Source organism: Triturus cristatus, chromosome 4_1, assembly GCF_964204655.1.
Source record: "Triturus cristatus chromosome 4_1, aTriCri1.1, whole genome shotgun sequence".
NCBI classification, from domain to species: Eukaryota; Metazoa; Chordata; class Amphibia; order Caudata; family Salamandridae; genus Triturus; species Triturus cristatus.
This window is the reverse complement of record NC_140585.1, coordinates 639,231,993-639,246,620: the sequence shown is the minus strand read 5'-3', so window position 1 is coordinate 639,246,620 and position 14,628 is coordinate 639,231,993.

Genomic DNA, 14,628 nt, shown 5'->3' with positions numbered 1-14,628 from the left:
AGATGAGTAGTTTGCTTCCCAATCCCTGTATCGTATAAACACATACTAACACTACTTATACAGATATGCTAAAGCGGCCAGTTTCCTACAATGCCCACACACATCACTTTACAGCAATCAGCACACGGCTTACGCTCACGGTTTCATCCCCGAGTCTTCATACCAGTGCCAGTGAGTAGTTTGCTTCCCACTCCCACTATACTCTAAACGCATACCAACACCTCCTGCACAGCTATCCTACAGCGTCCAGTATGCTACAGCGCCCTGACCACATCAGTTTACACCACTCAGCACTTTCACACCAGTAGGGATAAATACTTCAGCACACCAGTTTACAGCACTCAGCTCACGGTTTAGGTGCACGCTTTCATCCCCTAGTGTACCGGCACCTCACCTCAGCACCCTCTCACACTTGGCAAAACAGCACTTTCACACCGGTAGGACTAAATACTTCGCTTCACACTCCCCGTATAGCACACCTTAAACACCCCACAGTGCTCCTACCCTCCCCTTTCCTACTTTTTTCGCCCTTTTTCCCCCTTACTCGTTTCAACGGAATCACAAAATGGCGGCCAACACTTCCTAGTTGCACCCGCTCGCACTGCTCACAGCCAATAAGCAGCAAGCTTGTGCTCGTAACGCCTCAGCCACTCAGATGGCAGAATTCCCAAATATCGATATCTGTAAATTTCGATATTTCTCCAAACCTACTGAACGGATTTACACCAAATAAACAAAAGCGTGTTTCCTAGACCAAGACCCTTCTCCCTGCCAAACTTGGGGCAATTCCGTTCACCTGTTTGACTTGTAGCCTTGTCTAAAGTTTCCTATGGAAATTAACATGGAGAAAACACATTTTGGGACCCCCCTTTTTTCTCACCCCCCCTTGACGAATCACCCCCAAACTTCCCACATAGGAGCTGATATGAACAAAGAATTTGTTTGGAAACTTTCATGAAGATTCATCAAACGACGCCACAGTTATAAGCAAAACAAAAAAAGCTCTTCCTATGAAAACTTGGTCCTAACTATAACTATTATATATATATATATGTATTACCTGTAAAATAAAATAACTATGGGTTGACCTTTGATGATGAGAGAGATGAAGTATTTTCACTATCTCTCTATCAGTCAGATGAATACTGCAATACAAAAGTAGGTTATCCATCTGAGCTTTTAGTGTTAATTTCCACCAGCATTCTCAACAGAAATAAATACCTACCAAATAAACAAAGAAGCCTAGCCTCATAGGGATTGAACCAAACCAGGACTCAAAGGACCCCTGTTAAGAATATAGAAAAGAAAGGAATAGATTAAGCACTCTATCATTCAATAGCCCTTCTTATTTTCCCAAAAAGTGAAATCAATCATCAGCGGTTATTACTTCCTCGTTACTGTAACATTCTCTCTCCTGAGAGATTCCTGGTCTCTCTCTCTCTTTAGAAGGCTGCAACTGATGTAAAAATAATACTGTGATCAAGTAACATTAGTCCCAGCGATTGAAATCAACAACTTCCATTGAGAATCTAGCATTCTTAATCACACCAAATGTGGCAAACCCCTCATCGTATCATTTGCAGCTAATTAAGCTATTGGCACCTAGCAATTTAGACTAAACAGTTCATGGCACTTCAATATGCCATTCCAACAGCCGCTTTGATGAGCGGCAGACATGGAGCAATCCTTCGCTCGGGTGCGGTCTAAAAAATTTAGCAAGTAACTGAAAGAAACTTAAGTGGTGCAAAGAACCCTCACCACTGGCAAATATCCCAGGAAGCTCTGAAAAGATGGCAGTCCAACTCCGAAGTCCATGCATAAATAATCTGCCTCACGCTGAACTCAGAAGCAGCTTTTATCATTACCGGTTAAGGAACGCGCTCATGGGAATAGTTGTCCTGCATATCTGATCCCTGTTAATTACCGAGTGTTTATTCAGATAACCCACATAGCACCTCCTCCCACCAGGTAGTCAACTTGGAGTATAGTTCCTGTATTTCTGTAAATCTAAGAAAAGGAGATAATATTGGAAGCGAAGAACACTTTTTCCTTTGCCTCGATGAGGAATGTGTAACAGGTGGGTGGCCTGCAGTTTCAGTAGGGGCCTGGTTATTTTTTTGCATGTAATTTGTCTTCTTTTGTAAAATGAAAATGTAGCACAGTTCAGTACATTTTGTCTGTGCTGTTTTAATGAATTTGCAATATTCATTTAATTCACTATGTAGCCTACTCTACCAAAGGGCCTTCCGGCCAGCAGGCCCACTACTAGTCATGGGTGCATGAAACAATTTCTGTGGTGTCTGTTGAATTTAAACATCATTTAGGACATGATGGCATTGGATTAAATTACAAAATGTGTTTTTTGGGGGTATTTCATTTTTTTCTTTTGCAAACAGTATATAGGTGGGGCGATATATTTGATGCCTTTGGAGGATGTGTGTTGTTGTAAAATTTCATAGCCCAGTTAATTTTGGTTTTTGACATTGCTGAATTAATGCAGTTTTGTCCTGTGTTACGATGCCTCCTTTGTTTAGTAGGTGTGAGTGTGTTTGTCATAGGCCACTATTTGTCTTTGTTCCCCATGCCATGTGGCCAGTGGCCATATTGTATAGTCAGTGTTTATAGGCCTGCATGTGTTATTTTTAGCGGCCATGCCTCCTTGCTGTTTGTTGTTGTTTGACCATGTGGCTGGTGGCCGTTTTGTTAGCCAGCCAGTGTGCTTTTTGTCATAGGCCGGCTTGTGTTCTTTGTTTTCCGTGCATCCTTGCTAGTTGTTTGACCATGTGGCCATTTCATGCAACCATCCTTTTTTTTCACTTTTCAAAGCCATTTTGTAAGTAGAGGTCTGAGCCTTTTTGTTTGTGCTCCCTTTTTTTGCACTTTTCCCTGATATCAGGCTTGATGCCTATTGCTGCTCAATGCTCATAGTAAATGTACTGTATGAACAGTGCTTTATATTATTATATAGTTGTTTGGGGGATTTTTCACCTGCACCACTCCCAAATCCTAATAGGTTTCTCATGGTAGTCCCCTAGTGCTTCAGCAATTACATTTTTTTGGTATTAAATTTTTGGATAATTTTTTCGCATACATGTTTTTATTTTATTTTAATTGTTTTCATTTTTATTAAAAAAAATTACATTTAAAAATACACTTTACATCCATTAGTCCCCTTCTGTCTTAGGCGCACAGCCGCACAGCCGCACAACAGCATTCATTTTCAAAGGATAATTCCATTGTCACCTGCACCTCCCTGAATGCCACATGCCCACTTGATGCACAGAAGAACACAGTTACATCTGTATGTTGTTGCTCTTTTTTATTCTTGCTGATTGTAAATGAAACTTTATGTTGGTGTGGTTTTACTTTTGAACGGATAGACTTTATTTTTATTAATTATTTATATCTTAAGTAACCACACTAAAATATATTGTTTATACTAGTAATTCAAACTGCAACAATACCACTTTTCACTAATGTTTCTCTTGCTTGTTTACTAAACTGGGGTGGCATGGTGAGGAAAAGAATGATGGATTTAACCCAGATCTCTTGACTAGGGGTGAATGTTTTGATTTGTTGTGCATGCCGTCCATCAATTGTGTGTCATTTGCTTTCTCACCCTAAGTGCGCCGGTTATGCCCAGACGTAGGTCCCTGGCTCACTGTGCCATTGGATTCAAGCTATCCTGGCATATGAGGGGTGAAACCCCGAAACCGGTACTAGGATGCTTGTTTCTGGTCCAGGAAGGACCTGGCTTGGCAATTCGGGCTCTACTGTTTCCATGAGGCACAGGGTCAAGACTGATTTGCATATGGCCAGGTCTAAACTGGGGTGGCATGGTGTGCAAAAGATTGATGGATTTAACCCAAATCTCTTGACTAGGGGTGAACGTTTTGATTTGTTCTGCATTCCGTCCATCAATTGTGTGTCTTTTGCTTTCTCACCCTGAGTGCGCAGGGTATGCCCAGACATGGGTCCCGGGCTCACTGTGCCACTGGATTCAACCTATCCTGGCTGATGAGGGGTGGAACCCCGAAACCGGTACTAGGACGCTTTTTTCTGGTCCAGGAAGGACCTGGCTTGGCAGTTCGGGCTGGATTGTTCCCATGAGGCACAGGGTCAAGACTGATTTGCATAGGGACATGCCTAAACTGGGGTGACATGGTGAGCAAAAGAACGATGGATTAACCCAGATCTCTTGACTGGGGGTGAATGTTTTGATATGTTCTGCATTCTGTCCATCAATTGTGTGTCTTTTGCCTTCTCACCCTGAGTGCGCCGGGTATGCCTAGACATGGGTCCCGGGCTCACTGTGCCATTGGATTCAAGCTTTCCTGGCTGATGAGGTGTGAAACCATGAAACCGCTCCTAGGATGCTCATTTCCTGTCCAGGGAGGACCTGGCTTGGCAGTTTGGGCTGGACTGTTTCCATGAGGCACAAGGTCAAGACTGGTTTGCATATGGCCAGGTCTAAACTGGGGTGGCATGGTGTGCAAAAGATTGATGGATTTAACCCAAATCTCTTGACTAGGGGTGAAGGTTTTGATTTGTTCTGCATTCCGTCCATCAATTGTGTGTCTTTTGCTTTCTCACCCTGAGTGCGCAGGGTATGCCTAGACATGGGGCCCGGGCTCACTGTGCCATTGGATTCAAGCTATCCTGGCTGATGAGGGGTGAAACCACGAAACCGGTCCTAGGATGCTTGTTTTCCTTCCAGGGAGGACCTGGCTTGGCAATTTGGGCTGGACTGATCCCATGAGGCACAGGGTCAAGACTGATGTGCATAAGGCCAGGTCTAAACTGGGCTGGCATGGTGAGCAAATGAAAGATGGATTTAACCCAGATCTCTTGACTGGGGGCAAATGTTTCCATTTTTTCTGCATTCCATCTATCAATAGTGTGTCTTTTACTTTTAGATGCACAAGAGAAGAGGCATCCCCCACAATACTACCATACAGATGGTATGTACATATGATGTGTGCCCATACCACATGTGGCACCAGTGCGCACATCTCTTCTGCCTGTGAAGCTAAGTGCCATTGCCAACTTACAGCTTCAAGATGGCCCCAAAGAAAGGTGCTATCAAGAAAGTGGGCAGATATAAGAAGGAGCCCACCATCACTGGTATATTGTCCCAGACCTTTTTTGGGCAACGTGGTATGTATGCCGCACCGGCCTCCGGGGAACAAGCTGGCAACAGCACACCCGCATCAATGGCCCCACCCCAACCTAGGCCAAAGCACATGTCTGGCACAGAGGCAGCCACAGTAATGATGGTAACGCTGACCAGCAGTAATGTTGAATTGGAGCTATCTCTCACAAAATAGTACTCAGCCATTGCCAGCAACTCAGCTAAGTGGACAGCAGCTGCAGCCAGCAATAGTACTTCCTCCTGAAGTAGGAACACTTTTGGAAACTGAGGTTCATAACAAGGAAGTAGAAGAAAGCCCTCTTTCAGAAGATTCACTGTCTTCCAAATCTCCAGCAAGAAAAAGGAAGCATACTCTACCATCTCCTTCTCCAAGGCCCCTTTCCGATGATCAAGACTCCACTTGGATCCTTCCTCAATCTGAGATATGCCAGCAAAGGCAAAGGCAAAGGAAAGTTCCTGAAAGCCTTAGATTTATGACTGAAGAAGAGGAGGATGAGGACGACTCGGCCATATGCTCCCTTTGCAATATAAGTGTTAGTCAAGGTAAGCTTGGTACAAAGTATGTAACAGGAGGCCAAACAACTCACTTGAGAAAACTCAACACAATCCACTGGGAGGTGCACCTTAGCAAAAAGAACTGCAAGTGGTGAGAGCAGGGAACCTGAATCTGCTCCAATCAAGGTGGAAGGTGAAGGTGAAGAAGAGGGTGACATTTTCATTGCACAAATAATCCACGTCCATAGCAGTGGAGTAGTAGCGCACACATCAGCAACATCGCAATGGCAAAAGACTCAGAGTCAGGTCGAGACACCAAGGTAAGAGCATATAGTGACTGCCCAATGAGACACACATTAAGACTACCACCTTCTTCTCTCAAGAAGTCGCCTGTGTCAGTGGTGCCAGAAAAGAAAACAAAATTCAGGCAACTCTTCCTGGCATGAAAATTGTTAGCGCTGGACCTCTTTCTTTTTTCTTTTGTGGAAGGAGTGAGTTTTCTAGAATTTGAGGGGGCCATCTGCCTGAAATGAAAAGATCAGAGCTGGATCTTTATTGCCAGAGTTGCTGTTCTGGCGTTACATCACGATGTGCTGGAATTGGTTGGACAAGCTTGCAGAATGCTGTTCACACTATCCAACTGATGACAGACATGTGGACCAGTTACTTAGCCACCAATTACATGTGCATCACTGCACACTGGATCTCTGTTGTGGGGGTTAAATAAATGATATCTGCAGGTGTTGATACTGCTGAAATACGTAATGGCACTTGGAAGTATGCAATTTGAGCCATGGAGAAATCCCATACAGCTGCAAATGTCTTGGATGACTAACAACAAGGTTTTTTAATGGTTGCCACCCAGAGGGCTTACGATTGGATTTGTTGCCACAGACAATGGCAGTAATAAAGGTAAGGCCATGTCAGATGTGGATATTTCAGGGACCTGTGTTTGGAGCACTGCATCAACATTGTTCTATCGGACTTTCTAAAAAAGGAAGTCTAAGTCAGCAAATAGACAGCCTTATTCAAAGGCATACACCCAAGCGTAACCTGCGCTTAGCACACATGCACTTCCTGACAATACCCTCCTTCAAACTGAAGCATCAGGGCAGCTGCAGGTTCGCAGTACTGGCACCCAGATACTGTAACTCCCTTCCCTCCGAAATTAGATCCTGCACTGACCTCTTGAGCTTCAGGAAACTCCTTAAGACTTGCCTGTTTACACAAGCATACGAGTAATTCAACGGGGTTGCGGAATCTCTTAGAGCAGCGCCATGAAACCAATCGGTGTACGTACGCTTTATAAGAATCTTTTAACATGACATAACATAATTTACTGTCCACCTGCAAAATAATCTACACCCATTTCAGCCATTCTTTTAAAGCCAGGATGCAGTTGAGGATCATTCAGTGTGATAATATAATGCCAGTTCCCCAGGAGGTGCCAACACATAGGAACTCAACTTATTACATGTTGCAACATCTGTTTGAGCAGTAAGGCCGATTAATGAATATATCATGCAAAGAGGGGATGCAACTATGAAAGGCATGCTCATTAAAATGGAGCAGTGGGGCCTAGTCAAATGCCTGACGGAGATGCTGCTTCCTTTGAGTGGGAAGGCAGCAAGGAGGACAGTACAATAGGCTATCCCGTTGTTGTATATGCTGCAGGAACAGCTAAAAAAGGTGTCTGAAATGTAGACATGTATGGACGAAAAAGATATGCACATAAGTCGGTGAAGAGATTAATCCTTCGCTTGGCTGTTAATACAAGGCTGCAAAGACACATTGTGTCATCCAAACATTACATCAGTGCCAATTCTTAATCCACGGTACAAACAATTACTTGCCACTTTCATGTTTCTTTCAGACGAGGATGTTTCAAACTACAAGACACGGATTGCGGAGCACGCCAGTGTCCTAGGGAGAAGTTCTGGGGTGCAGCTGTCAACTTCCATAGAACCTGAGGGCAGTGCAGTTGGCCAAGAGCACCCAAAACCAACAACAAGAAAACCAGCGACAACAACAGGAGCATTGCCCCCAAAATCTGCATTTTATTGATTTCATAAGGCAGCGCTTAAGTCCAGGGCAGAGTCAAAGGCAAAAGAGGTTGAGCAGGTTTGAGCACAAGTAACTATTGAGAGGATTGCCCAGGCCTATCTGGATGACCCAACAGAGGTCTATCTGGATCAAAACCCATTAGTGTATTGGTATGGGAAGAGGAGACAATGGCCAGTGCTCAGCATGCTGGCAATAAAATATCTAACATGTCCGATATCTAGCGTGTCTGCTGAGCATGTGTTCAGTGTAGCTGGTACAGCTGTCACATTGAGAAGGATCAGTCTCTCACCCCAAAATGTGGAGAGATTAAGCATGATCAAAACGGATGAGCAATTTATACCACCAAACATACCAAACCTGAAGTAAGACAGGAGGGTGATGAGGGTGATTGGTCGGACTCAGGTTATGATTCTGTGTTAACTGGACAGCTTCTGGGTGAACCACCTGAGTTTGAAGGCAAACTCTACTTCCCTGACTACTGAGTAGGCCTGGGCCACCATTGCACATTCTATCGCTGATCTGCTGTGACACAAAAAAGGAAAAAAAATAGAACTATAGCTAGGGGAACATTAAATTGTTTTTTTTGTTTGTGTCTGACTGACAAATGAAAGCCCCACCATTTTATGTATGGCCGGATTGGATGTATGGCCATTTTCATGTATTGCCGGATTGGAGTTAGTAAACAACAGTAGAGGGACCCTGACTATTTCACATATGTGAGGAAGGTACAGGGAGAAAACCTATATAGTACAACAGAACTATAGTACAACAGAATTTCGCGTTCGATTTAGCGAACATAAATCATCTATTTCAAACAAACGCCCTGGGGCCCCGCTTGTCTCTCACTGGATTGAAAAACAACATTCTGTCTCTGATTTACGTTGGCTAATTCTGGAACATGTGCATCCACCTGACAATGTTAACATTGATGCACTAAGACAAAAAAGGGAAGTCTTTTGGATGTATGTCCTTCAGACATACGATAAAGGTCTGAATGAACACCTCCCCTGGGAGAATGCCATTATTTGAGTCCTTTAATCTAATCAGAGCCAGTACAGTTACTCAGAGGCCCTTGTAGATCCCTACTGAGATTCAGCCCACTGTCTATCCTGTTAAAAACGTCTGTTGGAGAGACATCTGTAGTGATTTTTTGCCCCTCTTGATAATCGGACTATTTTTGTACCACGGTGGCATTAAGTCTGTCATTTATTTCCTTCTTAAAGGTTGATCTACTTATATCTTCTTTATAGATAGTTTTTCTCTGCGTATTTAATGTGAAATGTTCTGTGTACTTTTAACAGAGCATTATAAATTCCATTCTTACCTTGGCAGTTGCCCAATATAGTTTCTTGCATTTAGCTAGACCATTTGCTATAACTATGATCACTTTGAGAGCTAAATAGCGCGCCGAGGAAATCTTTGTCCTTCTACTATTTCTGCTATCCACCTACAAACAAGACAGACTTGTGCTGTCCTTTCTTTATGCCCATCACTCCTAGGCAGTACTTCCTGGATCTTCCATATAAGGAAGACGCCACATACATTTGAGTTTATCGTCGAGAGCGGGAGGAGACGGACCACGGAAGATACTCTCTAAAACCACTCGGTAAGGAGATACACTCGTTTTTCTATATCGGCGTCCTTTACTATGCGTTGTCGATTATATATGCCTAAATATGATGGGTTATCATCTATTGACTTTCATTTTTATAGATACGATGAGGTCCCCGTTTTAACTACACGAGACCATATTACCATTCAGAAAATAAACTCTAGGAATGTCTTAAATCCTTGGATACCCAGCTAGAGGGGCCGTCTATTAGTAAGTAAATTCAAGATTATTTGGTTGTTGCTCATTTAAACAACTGTGAGTAGCACTATAACTTGGTCCACTTTACTCCTCTAGGCAACCCTGTTAGCCTGATACCGGGTTGGTATACCAAGTAACACTCTTACGGGTTCGTACAACTCCACACAGACTCATCGCTCGCCTATTCTAAAATGCTTTACCGACGTTCTTTGTATTCGGTAAGTGTTGGGGTTGGACGAAACTTAGTGGCTGTTTATCCATTCCAAGTAATTATTCTCTAGGAGTCCTTTTTACTCCGATAGACTGTATCCAATTGCTATGTCTTTAGGTGTTCTTTATTTGATTTCCTTAAAATATACCACCTGAGAACTATAGGACCTCTTATATCTCTGCTCCAATGGCAATCCGTTTAGGCTATACTATGCCATATGTACATGTGTTTGATATTTCCCCAGGGATTTGTAGGACACCAGTTACTATGAATGTAACTATATATGACTGGTTACTCATCTTGTTATATTATCATCTCTACCTTCTTTATTTGTCATTTCATTTTAGTGACTTGTAAATAAATTCGCACTCCTCTTGAAGTCAAGCTTACATCCGAGGCTTTTGACTAAAAACGCTGGTTCCTAGTATGTATTCATTCATATTTCTTACTATCTAGGTGATGGGATTCTAAAATCATTTTCTTTTTATATCTATGGATTCACACTAATTCTCGGTTTATCAATTTCACGTTTTGGTGATTGTGGACTTTTGGGGTGCTATTTTTTTGCTCTTAACTCCAGCCACTTTTAATTAAATCAAACTTTAGTATATTTTGATTATACTCATTGTGGTTTTTGTACCCACAGACCAACAGTTGTCAATATTGAATATACACAAGCGCCCTCACCACATGATGTCGGATATTAAATGATGTTTTGTATGTGTTGTTATTTGAAAGACCCATCGAACACGCCCTGAAGAAGGAGCCTGTATTGGATATATAGGATCTCCGAAACGCGCGTTGGCGCTGGTCTTGTGTAATTATTGTTGTTTTATTGTTATGTACATTGTTCTTTCTTATTATATTTTCTGTTCATTGTAAATGTGTAGCCAATTGTGTCAGATTGGTAGTTTGTTTAATGTCAATATGGTGCGGGCTGTTTTAGACAGGCTGTAATTGTTTTTTATGATTGAAAAATAATATGCATTATATGTATCAATATAGACTTTATATATAAAAAAAATATATGTATAGGTTTTCTATATAATTAAAAAAAAGAGAAAATAATCAAATAAATGAATTGATATATTCTTTGTACACTGTTGATTGTGGGTTCTATATTATTATATGGACATATGGCCTGATTTCTAAATAGATAGGTGTAGGAAGTTCTGTTGTACTATACGGATTGGAGTTAGACCAGTGTACAGTGAAGAAGCTCCCCCCAATTACCTTCAAGGACATTGGAAAGACAATGCCTGCCTCTATCCACAAACCTCTCCCTCGCCAAAACCCCATGCATCCGCAGAGCCAGAAAGGGGGAAGAGCCTTCTGCTACATTGTGGCCAAGACCTGGAACACGCTCCCTGTCAAAATCAGGCATGCGCCCTCCCTCAACACCTTCAAGAAAGCTATCAAGACCTGGCTCTTCAACTAATCAGATCTGCTGCCCCACCCTCAGCGCCTTGAGACCCTCATGGATGAGTAGCGCGCTTAAAACCCCCTGATTGATTGATTGATTGATTGATCCCGTGCGTATCCTTTTTTCATCCCGTAGCAGGACTGCCCCAGAATATTTGATTTACAAGACTGGGCAATGTGTGTTGCATGAATCAAAGAAGATCAACAATGTACCACGGTGCTTGAATTGGAACAGGTAAGTAACGCACCAATGAGTGATTGTGAGTGCTGAGATGACTCATGTGCTGGCAGATAGTGAGGGTTGGTTTTCAACTATAATTTGTAATCTTGATTGTGTTTGTGATGATTTACAATGTTGGTAGGCTAATGGTGATAATTATTTTCCTGAAGGTGATTTCTTTCCTTCTCCTTTGACACTTGGCGAGGTTTGTTTCCGGGGTCCACACTGCTTTGTTTTCTGGTTCACATTCCTCAAAGACCTGACCAGCCCATTAAGCTAACAAGCACAAATCTGCACAAAATATTATGCAGATACTGGATAATGCCTGGCGAGTACAGGTTAATGGGTATGCTTACTAACGGGTCTTTCTGGAACTGTCAGTGGAATTTGACACAGTAGATCATAAGGGTCTCCTGTCACTCCTAGCTGCACAAATGGGTGCTTGGGGCCCGGTGTTGGCTCTAAGCTGGTCCTCACTTCTTACAATAGAACAACAATGGATTGACTGGTAAAAAGGGCGATCCTGAGCTCCAAAAGTATCTGCAATCTTTTCAAGGGGTGTTGTTGGAGGGAACTGGGGCCCCTGATTCAGAGCCAATAGAGTGTTTTATAAATTCTTTTATCCCTGTGGTCCAGGCCCTCAAACATGCTCACTGCTAGGGGTGTCTTGCAATCTACATATCAATCGTCCTTACAGCAGAAAGCAAAGAAATCAAAGGCCTTCAAGACACTTAACTTACTCTGGAATCATCAGATGGCCCATTTATGATTGCCATAATCAATGTTTATAACCATACAAACCAAAAAGAAAGAATGGAAGAATAAGAAAACCTAACAGATGAGATTATGAAACTGCAGAATGAGGACATTAGGTTAGAATTCATAGTTTCTAGAGACTTTAATATGTGGCTAATGGGCTCATCGGAACCAAATGAAACTCTTGAAGTGCAGGAGCAAGCCTGGAATATACCACTGCAGGGCAGATTGCACCTGCAAAAAAACTATAAGAAAGGGCAAATTACTGCTGGGATAGCAAGAGCATATGGGACTTCAAGTAATGAATAGCCATTAGAGCCCTGACATACCACCTGGATTCTCGTCCCATTCAGAGATTGAAATCTCATTGATTAATTATACTGTGCTGAGTTTGCCCTTACTGAAATATGTTTACTTATTCAGGGTAGGTGAGGCTACTAATAGTGACCTGCCAATATTCAGGAAAGTTGGTAAAACATCGCAAGCAGGAATATAGAAATACACAATCTGCTGAAGCCAGCTGGAATTAGATCGTCAGACCCGCAGAGTTTTTTAAGTCAAAAACTCTATCAGTCCATGCGACATTAAAAAACAGAAATCAAAGGGGCGATGTGAGGGGGCGCCAGGCCCAAAAAGGATTCCTCGCAGTGCTTTATAAGGTAGATGCCTCTTGTTGGGCGAATCAACTGGCCCTATTCTTTCACTATATTCTCTGCAATAACATTATACCTTTCTCATGGACTGGCTCTATAATATACCCAATTTACAAAGGAGGGTAAAAAAGAAACCCAGGGAACTATCAGCTGATGCCCTTAATGGACAATGAGGCCAAACATTTTACCGGAACCCTATGGCAAAGACTTCAGTCTTGGGCTTAAGATAAAGTTATAATTCCACTGCATCAAACAAGCTTTGCAAAAATACAGGAACAGCAACTAATATCGTAGCCCTCTCCGTCTTGACTGACTTTGCAATTACTAATAACCAGCCACTACATCTGTGCTTCATAGGCTCTACAGCTGCTTTCGACATGGTGGGTCGGAACAAGTTATGGTCTAAACTAGCTAATTGAATCATCCCATTGGGCATGCTAAGAGCAATAGAGATTCTCCATAATAATACCTGGTTGCGGGTGAAATTGGGAGATGGTTCCTACCTGTCGAGAGCCATCAAAACATCACAGGATTTAAAGCAGGGTTGTGTGCGTGCACCCACCCTCTTAAATCTTTTCTTTCCTGATCTTTCATCAGCACTAAATAATATCAATAGTCATGCCCCAAAGTTGAAAAGAATTTAGCCTCCATCTTGCGCTGTGCTGATGATCTTGTGTTAATCAACAGAACAAAGGTTTTTCGATGCATCTCTAATATACTCTGAGAAAAACAGGATAATGATTAATGTGAAAAGGACCAACACCCTAACAATAAACAGAAAAGGGAAGTAACAGTATACTTGTTTTTTAGGTAAAGACAAGTTAGAATCTGTCAATGCTTATAAATACTGACAAGTGTTTTTCAACTCCAGTTGTAGTTTCAGCAATCAACTGAAAGATGTTAAATGGCATGACAATGCACTTATAGTGTGGAGTGTGGAGAAGTGTGGCTCAATGATTAGAGCGACAGGCCCTGATGCAGAGGTCTAGCCCGGGACCAGGGTTCAATTCCCCGCCTCGGCGGGTCTTGGTCTCAAAAATTCCACGGACCTGATAATTCTCGCCTCGGTGCCTATTCCAATCATGGAGTCCCACTCTGCAACTCTGTGCAATAGCTTGCTTAATCTCAACAACAACCCCCACAACGCTAAGGATGCCTGGCCTCCACCTTGGGGGTGCCCAGAAGTGGACGCCTCACAGTGAAAGCCAGGATGGGTTCCACAGCGGTATTCGTACAAGCGCCTTGAGACCCTTGCGGGTGAGGAGTGCGCTATACAAGTATCAATTTACATTTATAGCAGGTCTTGGACCACTGCATAGAAAACAGAAGGGCCCAGCTCTTACACCGCAATTATAAGATGCCCAAGCAAAAATTTCCCTCAATTTGACATATGGGATATAAGCCATGAGAGGGCAGCACAGTATCATATTGGAGAAAACAGCAACCAAGATCTACAGGAGCATCTTTAAATTACCAACATGGACGTCTCCTGCCCACATCAGACCGGATTTTGGATAAGTCTGGTAATATATTGCCTGGGAGGCACCTTTTGTGAAGTGCTGCTATAACTATAAAGTAGCTTGTGTGAATTCACTAAATCACCACCTCTGGCTAGAAATACAAGGAGGGACCATTCACCAACAAGAGCCTATTTAAATTCAGCCATGACCATTTTGGGCCTATCATCAGTATGGGATCTATTGCTGAGTAGGTCTGAATTTAAAAGAATAACAAAGTCCAGTACAAATGCACTCTCACTTTTGGAAAAGAAAATGGCCTTCGCAATGTGCAGTCATGAATGGTTAAATGCTTAATAACTATATGGAGATGAAATCCCAGAGTAAT